The sequence below is a fragment of the Electrona antarctica genome (assembly GCF_951216825.1).
Source record: "Electrona antarctica genome assembly, chromosome: 8".
Classification (NCBI taxonomy): domain Eukaryota; kingdom Metazoa; phylum Chordata; class Actinopteri; order Myctophiformes; family Myctophidae; genus Electrona; species Electrona antarctica.
This window is the reverse complement of record NC_136789.1, coordinates 29,755,710-29,770,005: the sequence shown is the minus strand read 5'-3', so window position 1 is coordinate 29,770,005 and position 14,296 is coordinate 29,755,710.

The window sequence follows — 14,296 nt, the reverse complement described above, 5'->3', positions numbered from 1 at the left end:
CACCTCGATCAGACACTTGGCCTTGTGGTCCACGCCCGTCTTGTTACCGCCGGCGGCGCTGGCGGCTGACGGCTGGGGTTGGTCCTGCCCGCCGACGCCCGACGCACGCAGCACCACCTGTGGCTTGAAGGACGCACTGCAGGGTACGTGGGACAACAGGACGAGAAGGGAGAGGAGGAGGGTAAAGGGGAGGATGGAGGAGGAGGGAGAGGGGAGGGCGGCTCCCATGGTATCCCTGAGCCAGGTAGCTGCCTGCCTGGGGTCACCACCGGGGGAGCAGCTGGGTCAGAAGACTCCTGAGGAGAGAGGAGAAGAAGAGGCAGGGCAGATAGTCAAGAGTTTATTAGAGCTGCAGTTTTTAAATTGCTACTTTATGTATATCGGTGGTTACCCAAAGTGGGGTTCGGGGACCCCCAGGGGTCCTTGAGGGAGTTCCAGGGGGTCCCCAGCTAAATTATAGTTAGGAACCAAATGGACCCTTATAGGTCTGTAACTCAGAGTGTACAAATGTATTTTTTTTAATACATTATGTACACTCTCAGAGTTAAATTAACTTTGATTTTACAATATAAATTGGGGTCTCAGAGATAGAAATGCCATTGCCAGGGACCAGAGCCGCCCTGAATGCATGTCAAACTGGGGGTCCTTGAAATTAAACAGGTTGAGAACCACGGACGTATATGACTATAATAATATAAATCAATTTTGAGTAGCCTCTATTGAGCAGTCCATATTATAATATACAGCACAATACATGAGTCGCTATGAAAAATATTTTGTGATGGTCCGAGGGACAATTCTAGCTCATTGGCTCCCCCCTATGGTAACAGATGGACAAATGACAGCTCTCACACACACACACACACACACACACACACACACACACACACACACACACACACACACACACACACACACACACACACACACACACACACACACACACACACACACACACACACACACACACACACACACACACACACACACACTTCACTTGAGCTCATTAGCTCAGGCTACTCATTAGGCTCATTAGGCTCATTAGCTCAGGCTACTCAACTATACCAATAGTTAGTTGTGTGTCAGCTGTGGAAGAAAGACCCCCCCATCAGCTCAGCTGTGTGGAAGAAAGACCCCCCCATCAGCTCAGCTGTGTGGAAGAAAGACCCCCCCATCAGCTCAGCTCGGACGGACAAAGCTGGGAGGATGTTTTGGTGCTGCCTGTACTCTTTGGTACTCAATAAAAGCCCCTGCCCTTTTAGACCAGTGGGGAACTTTTGAAACAGAGTTTGATTGTTCAAATACAGTACATTGCTCCTTCCGCCTACCCATTCCAGTTGTCTTTATCGCAATATTCTATGCATTAGGAAATCTCTACAGTTTTTCATTATATTTCTAGCCTATTTTTAGGCCTGACGTCAAAATAAATAAAAAGTCTTCTGAAAGAAGATATATTCAACGATGTGTGTCGCATTTTTACGATTTTTCAAAAATAGCAGACCTGCAAGCTCGTAACGCGCCACTCGGTGGCGCGCTATGAGCTTGTAGATCTGCTATTTTTCAATAGCTAAAGTATAACATAATGCTTAGTTAAAACACCAAAAGGGGTTCCCGCCCAGAATGGGCTAGTTTGGGGCGGATTTCACACACTTCATGTCCTGAACTTTCTTATGGCTCAATATGAAACCCTCCGTTGCTTAAACAGTTTGCATTAAAAAAAAAGAAAACAGATTTTAGTTCTATAAATTCTGCATTGTGAACAATTGCAATCAATCTACAATTCTACAATTGCAATCAATCACATTTATCCTTAACCGTCCGTTTCTGTCTGGGGGGGTTCAGAGTAAAAGCGGCCATGTCTTTCCGGCACCCCAGAGCTCCTATTTTGAAGGCATCTCCTCCCTCCTATAGCTTGCCCTTAAAACTACCTCACAGAGAAACTAAAGCCAGGTTGTTTAGTCTCAGAGAACCTGTGGTTGCCATTAAATAGCGGCACCATTTAAGTGGCTGGCAGTTAGTTGGCTTGACGAAGGTAGGCCTGTATAATTCATTCACCTTGTCTATCTCCAGGACTGCTTGCCCAAACCGCCTCCTTAGGTCCGCCACTGCTGGCCTGCTTGAAGAGCCACAAAGAATGGCATTGAAGAAATATGGCGAAGCAGCGTTCTCCTTCCACGGGCCGACCGCCTGGAATAAACTTCCAATGCACCTTAGACTGGCACCCTCCCTAGATGTTTTTAAAACTTAAGCTTAAGACCCATTTTTTTGAGTGGTGCAAACCACTCCAACAACTGGCTTTGTACCCGTGTATACGTGTTCGTACCAAAAAAACGAGCATGGTTACTATGGTCACTGACATTACGTCAGACTACAGCTGATCAGGCTATATAAGACCTTGCACCACTCAGTGCCGTGCCGTGCCGTGCCGTGCCGTGCCGTGCTTCCATAAGGTGACATATCCCCCTGATCTGTTCCAGTTCATTTTCCGAGCGCTTCATTTATTTGTCATTTGTGTTTCACGTTCAAATCTGCTGCCAATCCAATCAAACAAAGCTATGGAAAACTGAACCAGAACAGGGAACAGGTACAGTATGCCACCTTCTGAAAACCTGGGACTCTACAGTAATGAACTGAGGTGATTGCATTTGTTGGAGCGCCCAGCCCAGAGTAATCTAGTAAGAGAGTCACTACGCGTTGACTCCCATTGTTAGCCTGGTTAATAAACCAGACCGAATCAGCCGTTGGCAAAAAAAAGTTGCCTACCAGCGGATTACGGTCTGGCGAGGCTCAGTAGCACGCCTCTTTCCTACAGCAGAGAACAGGTCGGACCAATCGGGACACGGTATGCAATATAGGCGGGCTTTGGTACAGTGACGTTCAATGCTTGAGACTTTTGACTGACAGTAGCTCTGACCAATTGCGTCAAAGAGAAAATGTTCCCCGGGAAATGAAATCCAAGTGGAGCCAGCCCAGACTGATATACCGCGACAGTGTTGTGTGATATTAGTCTGGCTTATTAGCCAGGCTATCCCATTGTAACAATGGAATGCGGAAGTAGCCTGGCTAATAAGCCAGACCGAATCCGGTTACGGTCTGGAGAGGCTCAATTGTACGCCCATTTCCTACACCAGAGAACTGGTGTGGCCAATCGGGACACGGTATGCAATATGGGCGGGCTTTGGTACAGTGACGTTCAATGCTTGAGACCTTTGACTGACAGTAGCTCTAACCAATTGCGTCAAAGAGAAAATGTTTGAACCTGCCCCCCGGGAAACAAGATCCATACACAGCATCTCCAGACTCAAATACCACATGACAGTGTGATTTGAGTCTGGCTTATTAGCCAGGCTAATGCGGCAGTGCTCATTCTATCTCAATGGGATAGTTCCAACGTTTGGAACTATAGCCCATAGGCATCCGCTTTGCGGCGAGGTCAAAGCGTGTCGCCACTCTCTCACTATTCCACTCGGGCCCAGCCATGCCGTAGGCACCGCAGGCACAGAGGATTTGAATGGCTAGTTCCTGATGTGATGGGCAGGACTATATGCTATAAGTTTACTCAACTATTATTCAACTACTGTATGCTTTTCTCAAAGGGAAAAAAACGCAGAAGGGAATATATAAACACCCAATTAATGCACGCTTGGTTGCAGTATGGAACAGCCACAAGAACTACACAGATACTTAAAATCAACAAGCTGGTCAGTGTATTTAGTGTGTGTATGAAATAGACTAGCCCATTTTGACCTGAGATCAGATTCTAAAAATGTCTTCTACATCCTGACAGTTTTCTGAAAAAGCCATGTTTCTATGTCAGTGGTTCTTCGATTTTTCAAAAATAGCAGACCTACAAGCTCGTAGCGCGCCACTCGGTGGCGCGCTACGAGCTTGTAGATCTGCTATTTTTCAATAGCTAAAGCATAGCATAATGCTAACACCAAAAGGGGTTCCCGCCCAAAATGGACTAGAGGATGTGGTGGCATTGGAATAATTGCAGTGTTCAACAGGTGCGGCCGGTCGATGTGCTGCACATTGTGCGGAAGCTGTTTTGGGGGTTTGTCTGCATGGGCAGACTTTAGCGGACAGCCGCGGACAGAAGAAGCTGTGTTTTACGTCATTTCCGAGTTTTTAGACAGCTGGTGGATGGAAAAGAAGCTCCACCCCCGCGGCTGACTACCACGACGGACAGATTCCCGGAAACGCTCTCCTCCGCGGCAGTCAGCCGCGGGGGTGGAGCTTCTTTTCCATCCACCAGCTGTCTAAAAACTCGGAAATTACGTAAAACACAGCTTCTTCTGTCCGCTAAAGTGTGCTTAGGCCCTGAGCATGTGTGTTTACAGCAGAGGTAGAACAATGTGGCAGCAGCAGGCAGCAGGCAGCAGGCAGCAGGCAGCAGGCAGGGCAGCAGGCAGCAGGCAACAGGCAGCAGGCAGGCAGGGCAACAGGCTTTCTGTCTCTCCTTCCACTAGTAAACCACCACCACCCCTTCCACTCCCCCTGCATGCGCAGCTCAGGTGAGACCACATTGTTCTACATTATGGACTGTAAGAAGATCCCGGGGTGCTGCATCTTTGATGCTGCCTCCCTGTACTCTGCCAGCTCATTATGGGGTTGTGATTCAGAAACACAGCCCAGAGGTCCCAGCGGCGTCACATTTCACTTTCCAAGGCCTGCTATGGTTACCACGACCTCAGACAGAGGGCCACCTTACACCAGAGGAGGCTGGGGGTGTGTGTGTGTGTGTGTGTGTGTGTGTGTGTGTGTGTGTGTGTGTGTGTGTGTGTGTGTGTGTGTGTGTGTGTGTGTGGGTGGCACGCCAAAAATAACTTCCCTTGCTATTCACATACAGTAAGAATATTTGCACCCATAACTAAGTGACATGTGAGACACGTCGTAGGTAAATTTAGCACACATTATGCACCCATTACACAAAGATAACTACACACAGGTTTCACACACACAAAGATAACTACACACAGGTTTCACACACACACAAAGGCGCATGCAGCGCTGAGCAAACAAACATTTCTGTACAGGCACGTGGCAGGGGAGCTCAGGCTAGGACACCGGAAGTGAACCTTTTTTCTTTTTAAGTTGCTTAATTCAGTATTTAGATATTTGATATATTCATTTTAGCTGCCCCGCCGTTTCCTATACAAACCTAGCCTGGGCACCATTCCATTTCGGGTTCATGAACCGGTCGGGAGCGTCATGTTGTAGTATTGTTTTGTAGTCATCAATCTTCCGGAACTTCCTTTTCCCTCAAACCGATTTTTCTCAATAAAAGCTGCAGGCTACGAGAGCTTTTATTGTTATTCTTCCGGTTTGAGGGAAAAGGAAGTTCAGTTTGATTGTTCCTGCCTGTCGACTACAAAACAACACTACAACATGACGTAACAATATCATCCTGATGACTACAAAACAATACTACAACATGACGTAACAATATCATCCTGATGACTACAAAACAATACTACAACATGACGTAACGATATCATCCTGATGACTACAAAACAATACTACAACATGACGTAGCGATATCATCCTGATGACTACAAAACAACACTACAACATGATGTAACGATATCATCCTGATGACTACAAAACAACACTACACCATGACGTAACGATATCATCCTGATGACTACAAAACAACACTACAACATGATGTAACGATATCATCCTGATGACTACAAAACAATACTACAACATGACGTAACGATATCATCCTGATGACTACAAAACAACACTACACCATGACGTAACGATATCATCCTGATGACTACAAAACAACACTACAACATGACGTAACAATATCATCCTGATGACTACAAAACAACACTACAACATGACGTAACGATATCATCCTGATGACTACAAAACAATACTACAACATGACGTAACGATATCATCCTGATGACTACAAAACAATACTACAACATGACGTAGCGATATCATCCTGATGACTACAAAACAATACTACAACATGACGTAGCGACATCATCCTGATGACTACAAAACAATACTACAACATGACGTAACAATATCATCCTGATGACTACAAAACAACACTACAACATGACGTAACGATATCATCCTGATGACTACAAAACAATACTACAACATGACGTAACAATATCATCCTGATGACTACAAAACAATACTACAACATGACGTAACGATATCATCCTGATGACTACAAAACAATACTACAACATGACGTAGCGACATCATCCTGATGACTACAAAACAATACTACAACATGACGTAGCGACATCATCCTGATGACTACAAAACAATACTACAACATGACGTAGCGATATCATCCTGATGACTACAAAACAATACTACAACATGACGTAACAATATCATCCTGATGACTACAAAACAACACTACAACATGACGTAACGATATCATCCTGATGACTACAAAACAATACTACAACATGACGTAACAATATCATCCTGATGACTACAAAACAATACTACAACATGACGTAACAATATCATCCTGATGACTACAAAACAACACTACAACATGACGTAACGATATCATCCGCTCCATACCGGTTCACACAGCACTTTTGGAACAGAGACCAGGCTTTCCTCCGAGGTGGAAAGCCTGGTGAGGCGAGGTTAATACAAACCCATGGTAACTTCAAACTCCATTTTAACCATGATAGATTCATCGAAAACACCCGTCTTTTTTTCTGGTCACTGATATTGTCCTTCTAATAAGTGAGGGGAGCCGTGTTTTTTCATTTACTGTTTTCATTTCTTTTTAATAATTGTTTATGGAAAAGATTCAAGAATGAGGACTCCTGGAGGACGAAGGAGTCTAAAGAATCAAAAACATAAAAGGTTGGTGTTTTCGATGAATCTATCAGTGGAAGTTGACCATGTAGTGGGCCACTATATTTCCACACTCACTCCAGAGGGGCCACAGTGCATATTACTGTCGTAGCAAAAATAGCCGATCTACAAGCTCAAAACACGTCGCAGTGTGACGTGTTTTGAGCTTGTAGATCAGCTATTTTTGCTATATTTGAATTGAAAACCTGCATTTTTTTTTTTGCTATTTTTTAATTGGAATCCTGAAAAGTAACCTTTTTATAGAATTTCAAATGCATTTAGTTATAGTTATGTTAACATAACTATTTGGACACAAAAAGACAATGACATTTTAATACTAGTCATGAAGTAATTAAAGCGGGTTTGGAATTGTAAACAGCTGAAATCAATACTATATCAACATGAGGGCCGCATGAAGTGAAGGTGGGGGCCGCATGTGGCCCCCGGGCCACCAGTTGCCCACCCCTGCTATAATGCATACTAGCAACAGTTGTCGCTGTTTAGGGTTATATTAATTAATACTGTGCAAAAGGGTGTGTGTATATTGTCAAAACATGGTGACAAAACACAAACCAGAAAGTCTTTGTCGAGATGTTCGTGCAGCGTGTGCGTGTGGCATTCGTCTCCAGCTCGGGCTGGAACTCATTTTTGGGGATGTGCATATAGAATAGATACTCATTGAATAGTCAAACACGCATTCCATCTTATTTCTTTGTATTTGTGATCATGTCGAAAAATATGTATGCAGGAAAATACTATGCTTTTGTGAAGTAGCCTAATTAAAGTAACGAATGGGACCTTAACCCATTTTGGGCGGGAACCCCTTTTGGTGTTAGCATTATGTTATACTTTAGCTACTGAAAAATAGCAGATCTACAAGCTCATAGCGCGCCACCGAGTGGCGCGATACGAGCTTGTAGATCTGCTATTTTTCAATAGCTAAAGCATAACATAGAGCTTGTAGGTCTGCTATTTTTGAAAAATCGAAGAACGACTGACATAGAAACATAGCTTTTTCAGAAAACTGTCAGGATGTAGAAGACATTTATAGAATCTGATCTCAGGTCAAAATGGGTTAATAAGAAGTCAGTTAGCGCTAAACGTAACCTGCGATGCATGCTACTGTTCCAGCATGTATTTTTATTTATAGATATTTGTTAGGGGTGCACGATTATGAAATTATGACCAATATCCGATCTCCGATTATTTTACAGGGTCATATCTGCCAATACCGATTCTGACCGATTCCGATATTATACAGAGGACCACACTGAAAACGATCCTAGGCCGTAGGGGATTGGCCCAAAGCCTGTTAATAAGTATTAAATCAATCAATAAATGGCCTATACTCTTTTCAAAGTGTCTGTTTTCACAACTGAATGACTACTGAATGAGATGAGTACACAAATTAAATGTAGAAAAATGTAAAGTTTATTTTTACTTTTATTTATTTTGAACTCATTGATGATTTTTTTACATTTTTAATTTAAAAACATTTTTGCTGGTGAAAACCGATTAAATAATCTGTATTATTTTGAGACTGATCCGATACCGATATGGCATTTTTATGGCCGATATGGCTGATTCCGATTATGCTACCAATTAATCGTGCATCCCTAATATTTGTATCTTATCATTGAGAGCCGCTAGGCATTATGGTCTATGTAGTTAAACCATTGAGAGCCACTAGGCATTATGGTCTATGTAGTAAAACCATTGAGAGCCGCTAGGCATTGTGGTCTATGTAGTAAAACCATTGAGAGCCGCTAGGCATTATGGTCTATGTAGTAAAACCATTGAGAGCCGCTAGGCATTATGGTCTATGTAGTAAAACCATTGAGAGCCGCTAGGCATTATGGTCTATGTAGTAAAACCATTGAGAGCCGCTAGGCATTATGGTCTATGTAGTAAAACCATTGAGAGCCGCTAGGCATTATGGTCTATGTAGTAAAACCATCGACAGAATAGCCTTGAAGCAACTTGAGCCCCATAAGTAGAAGTGGCAGGTTTGTATATGCTAAGTGTTAAGTGATGTATTTCCATATCCTGTGGGATGCAGTAAAGTCTCAAGGGTCAATATTAGAGCTTCAGGTAATCAAGAGCCTCTTGACTTGAAGAGCTGAATGCATTATTTATTAACACGTCCAATTAAATATAGTAAAGTATCTTTTGCCTTCAAGTGACTGACCTACAAACAAGTGTACACATCATATCTGGGATCTAATATGGGGCTAATAGTATTACATATAACATAAAGGACATTGCATGGCTTACACAGCTATCTCATGTTGTAGTTGGCTAGTCTTTGGTACAGGTGAAGATTTAACCCATTTTGGGCGGGAACCTGTTTTGGTGTTAGCATTATGCTATGCTTTAGCTATTGAAAAATAGCAGATCTACAAGCTCATAGCGCGCCACTCGGTGGCGCGCTATGAGCTTGTAGGTCTGCTATTTTTGAAAAATCGAAGAACGACTGACATAGAAACATAGCTTTTTCAGAAAACTGTCAGGATTTAGAAGACAATTTTAGAATCTGATCTCAGGTCAACATGTTAACAGCCAGGAAACTCTCCCATCAATAGATTAGAGATTCTCGTTGCTGTTATATGTGTTTGGGCCTGCTTACTACTAGGCACTAGTAATGATCTATAGCCTACAGGGACCCCATGTTTTACTATACTGTTTCAACGAGAAAGAAAGCAAAAGAGTCTAAAAGCTCCACTAGCGGCCCCTTGAGGCCATGCTGCTACTTACACCCCACGTGACCAAAGTGGTTTGATTCGTCCGACCCACAATGCTGTCCTTAGATTCAGACTCTCTCGCTAAAGAATCAAAAAAAGGAGAAAAAAAAGCAAAAAACACAAATGTTCTTGTTACACAACAAGAATGTTTTGTTCACACATTTCTTCACTTTCATTCAAACATTAAAAACGTTAAAAACGCCGGGACAACGCTCCACACGTCCCAAACTCTTCTCCCTTCTGGCCCCAAAACTGTGGAATGCACTCCCCGTTGCAATCAGAACTGCAGCATCACTCCCAATCTTCCGCCGTAGTCTGAAGACCCACCTTTTCAGACTCCATCATGGCCCATAGCACTTATCCTACCCCCTTAGATAGCACTTTTTAGACTTAGATAGCATTTGAAACAGACTTATAGCATGTCATGTAGACGGCACAATAATTGCATTGTATGTAGTCATAGCACATCATAGTACATATGTATAGCATAGTATAGTATATATGTATAGTTAATATGTATAGTGTCATTATATAGATATGTTCTAGTTACGTTCTTAGCTTACGCATGTTTCTTGATAAATGCATTTTATATAATGTGATGTATTCCCATACTTTTGTTCTTGCCTAATGTAAGTCACAATGGATTAAGAGCGTCTGCTAAATGCCTAAATTGTAAATTGTAACTTGTAAATTGTAATTGTTGGATCATGGGTGTATTGTAGGCATCTATCTGCACGTGTCTGTGCAAGGCTGCAAGCACACGTGTGTTTTGGGGTTTTGCGTGCGTGCGTGCGTGCGTGCGTGCGTGCGTGCGTGCGTGCGTGCGTCTGCCTGTGTGTGTGTGTGTGTGTGTGTGCGTGCGTGCGTGCGTGCGTGCGTGCGTGCGTGCGTGCGTGCGTGCGTGCGTGTGTGTGTGTGCAGGGCTGAGGGTGGGGGGTAGTGCTGCTGAGGGGAACGCGGTCTCCATCGCCTGTAGCTGTCCAAGAACATTGGACTGCGTGACACCCCAGCTCCTCTTACCGTCCTCTGACACGGTCACTGTCTGTCAGCGCCACTGATAAGTGATTGCCTGGGATTAACTTACACTGATAGGAGCGCCAGCAAATAGGGAGTTAGCACCTTTTACCGTTTAACCCGCTCTGGGCGGGAACCCCTTCTGGGGTTTTATGTTATACTTTAGCTATTGAAAAATAGCAGACCTACAAGCTCGTAGCGCGGCACCGAGTGCCGCGCTACGAGCTTGTAGGTCTGCTATTTTTTGAAAAATCGTGAAAATGCGGCACAAATCTTAGAATATATATTCTTTCAGAGCGAACGTTTTTAACTCAAATCTTTTGCTTCTGGGGTAGGGGGGCACTGGAATAACATATTTTCAGATTGGGGTCGGCAGCCAATTACATATAATTTTTGGGGTGCTTGGCATGAAATATTGAGCACCACTGATATAGAAACATAGGTATTTCAGAAAACTGTCAGGATTTAGATTTTTCTTCTTTTTTTCTTTTAACGTATTTTTTTGAAAAGTCTCCTGTGGACAAGTGGTGAAAATTAGCACATGTGCTAACACAATGTAAATGATGCATCTACAATTTGTACAACTGTGCAATGAGCAATGTAATTGTTATGGCCATATCAAATAAATAAACATAAACATAAACGTCAGGCCTAAATGGGTTAATATTTCCTCCCTAAGTCCCTGTACTGTGACCGTGTGGGGTAGCATCAGGTGAAGGATGCTCAATTTGACAAGCAGAGCGTTCAAGTATAGGAGAGTATATGAAATAGAGAGCATGAACACAAGCGACGATATTAATATATTAAACGTCAGAGGCGAGAAGGACATGACAATTATGAGTCGAGTCTCGGAATAAAAGCCAGGATTCCTTGGAGGTGCCAATAAATTAAGACATGGTTATGTAATGTTTCGGTTATGTTTACCTGCCAGACTACCACTATGGTTTCTGTAAACACAAACTACCTTAACCCATTTTGGTGTTTTAAGCATTATGTTGTACTTTAGCTATTGAAAAATAGCAGATCTACAAGCTCATAGCGCGGCACCGAGTGCCGCGCTACGAGCTTGTAGGTCTGCTATTTTTTGAAAAATCGTGAAAATGTGGTCCAAATGTTTGAATATATTCTTTCAGAGCAAACGTTTTTAACTCAAATGTTTGCTTCTGGGGGGGTCCCTGGAACTACATATTTTCAGATGGGGGTCGGCGGCCAATTACATATCATTTTTGGGGGTCCTTGACATGAACATGTTTGAGAACCACTGACATAGAAACATAGGGTTTTTCAAAAAACTGTCAGGATTTAGAAGGCAAGAATCGATCTCGGGTCTAAATGGGTTAAGTCTTACCTGTCAAAACCTGGTATTTACTGGACAAAGTTTGTTGTATTTTTAATTTGATATTCACAAATTTCAACATAGTACACCCATCTCATGTCATTGTTGATAGTAATGGCACAGTGTGTAAGTAAGCATCCATGTTTCAAACAGCCATGAACACAAAATATTAAACAAAATAGAAGCAATTATTGAAGCAATTAACCCATTTAGACCTGAGATCGATTCTACAAATGCCTTCAAAATCCTGACAGTTTATATTATATATTCAAACATTTGGGCCACATTTTCACGATTTTTCAAAAAATAGCAGACCTACAAGCTCGTAGCAGCTTGTAGATCTGCTATTTTTCAACCGCTAAAGTATAACATAATGCTTGAAACACCAAAAGGGGTTCCCACCCAGAACGGGTTTAAAAGCATTGAAGCAATTAACAGAAAACGAGCGTAATGATTGTGATTTGTGCAAGTCGTGAATGCGGTTATGTGATATATATATATATTATAAGTGAACATTCTTCTTTACATCTTGACTTTGTTGTAATGATACGAGTAGGAGGTCATGCTTTAGATGCTGGTGAATGTCGTCCTACACATGGACCATCCCCCAGAGCTCTATAGGCCTACTAGGCCCCCTACTTACTGAATGTGTGTATGTTTGCATGGTTGTGCTTCCCACCAGCAAACCCGGTTGCCCACCGCCGCACCCGCAAACAAAATGTTCATTGGAGAGTCAGCTGGCCGTAACTTGGGTCAGGCCTCTGCAGTGGTGAGCGAGTGTTCTCCCTGGCCTCTACACACTCTGCAGTGGTGAGCGAGTGTTCTCCCTGGCCTCTACACACTCTGCAGTGGTGAGCGAGTGTTCTCCCTGGCCTCTACACTCTGCAGTGGTGAGCGAGTGTTCTCCCTGGCCTCTACACACTCTGCAGTGGTGAGCGAGTGTTCTCCCTGGCCTCTACACACTCTGCAGTGGTGAGCGAGTGTTCTCCCTGGCCTCTACACACTCTGCAGTGGTGAGCGAGTGTTCTCCCTGGCCTCGACACACTGCAAACTGCATGCCAAAGTGTTGTAATGAGTCTGTTTGTCTGCGTTTATACACAGTATGTATGTAACGATTAGACCACAGACTCAATAGACTTTGTGGATCAGCATATATATATATATATATATGCTCTCAAAGTCACTCTTTTAGTACGTAAACAAACACAAACAAAGTTGATTCAGACACTTATAGATCATCAGCAAAACTTGTGTGGTTTTATTTATTTTTTATTTTTATTAGGAAGAAAACCCGGACTGGATCTGTGGATCCAAATCTTCAAATAGTAAAATCAACAGGGAGTTAACATTTTTATTAAACAAATAAAACCACATGCGTTTTGGTGATGCTCTATAGTGTCTGAATCGACTTTGTTTGAGTTTGTTTACGTACTAAAAGAGTGACTTTGAGAGCTGTTTCAGCGTACGATGTAAGTAATTGAGGAGCATATTTTGAATTATCAATTTCTAATCACTGGAGCATTTTTTTTAAATTATTTTTTTTGTCCACATTTGGAGTTACATCATGGCAAGGTAACGACACAACCCAAACCTCTAAAAAAGCGGTCTTGCCCTTTAACTGAGGGACTGCCATTGGATTTGATATCATATGAAAGCAGGGAATCATAGCTTCAAATTGACATATTGGTTGTTCAGTTTGACCCACCAGTTTTGGAGATATGGCTTATAGAGTAATGTCTTGCAGAAAACAGCGAGTTGAGAAAACAGACTTGAAAGGTTCACTTCTGTGGTCTCTTAACATTACACCTAGCATGTTTGTTTTTGTTTGGCCAGTATGGCCACCATAGACATCCTATATAAGGCACATATTTTCTAGATTTCCTTTTGCTTTAAGTAGCATAGGATTCATCATAGGATTTTAGTCAACTAAATCTAGTTGATTTAGTCGACTAAAATGTATTTTGGCGGGCCTTGATGCCGTCATGACTGATTTAACACTTGCTGAAAATAGCCGATCTACAAGCTCACAACGCGTCGCAGCTCGGCTATTTTCAGCATGCAACCAAGTGTAAAATGACTTATACTGGATCTCTTGTCCACTAGTCCCTTCCTAACATTTTAGAGTAGTTTTTATTTGTCGACGAAATTGTCACTATATTTAGTCTTAGTTTTAGTCATCGTAGCTTAGTGTTCATTTACTGTAGTTTCCATTTAGTTTTCGTCAGTGGAAAAAGGTGGTCGACGAACATTTTTCCGTCATAGTTTTAGTCGACGAAAACAACACAGCAGTGACAACACACGTACAAAATGTGTGTGGGAATGAATTCACTGCCATAATAATAATAATTAATTG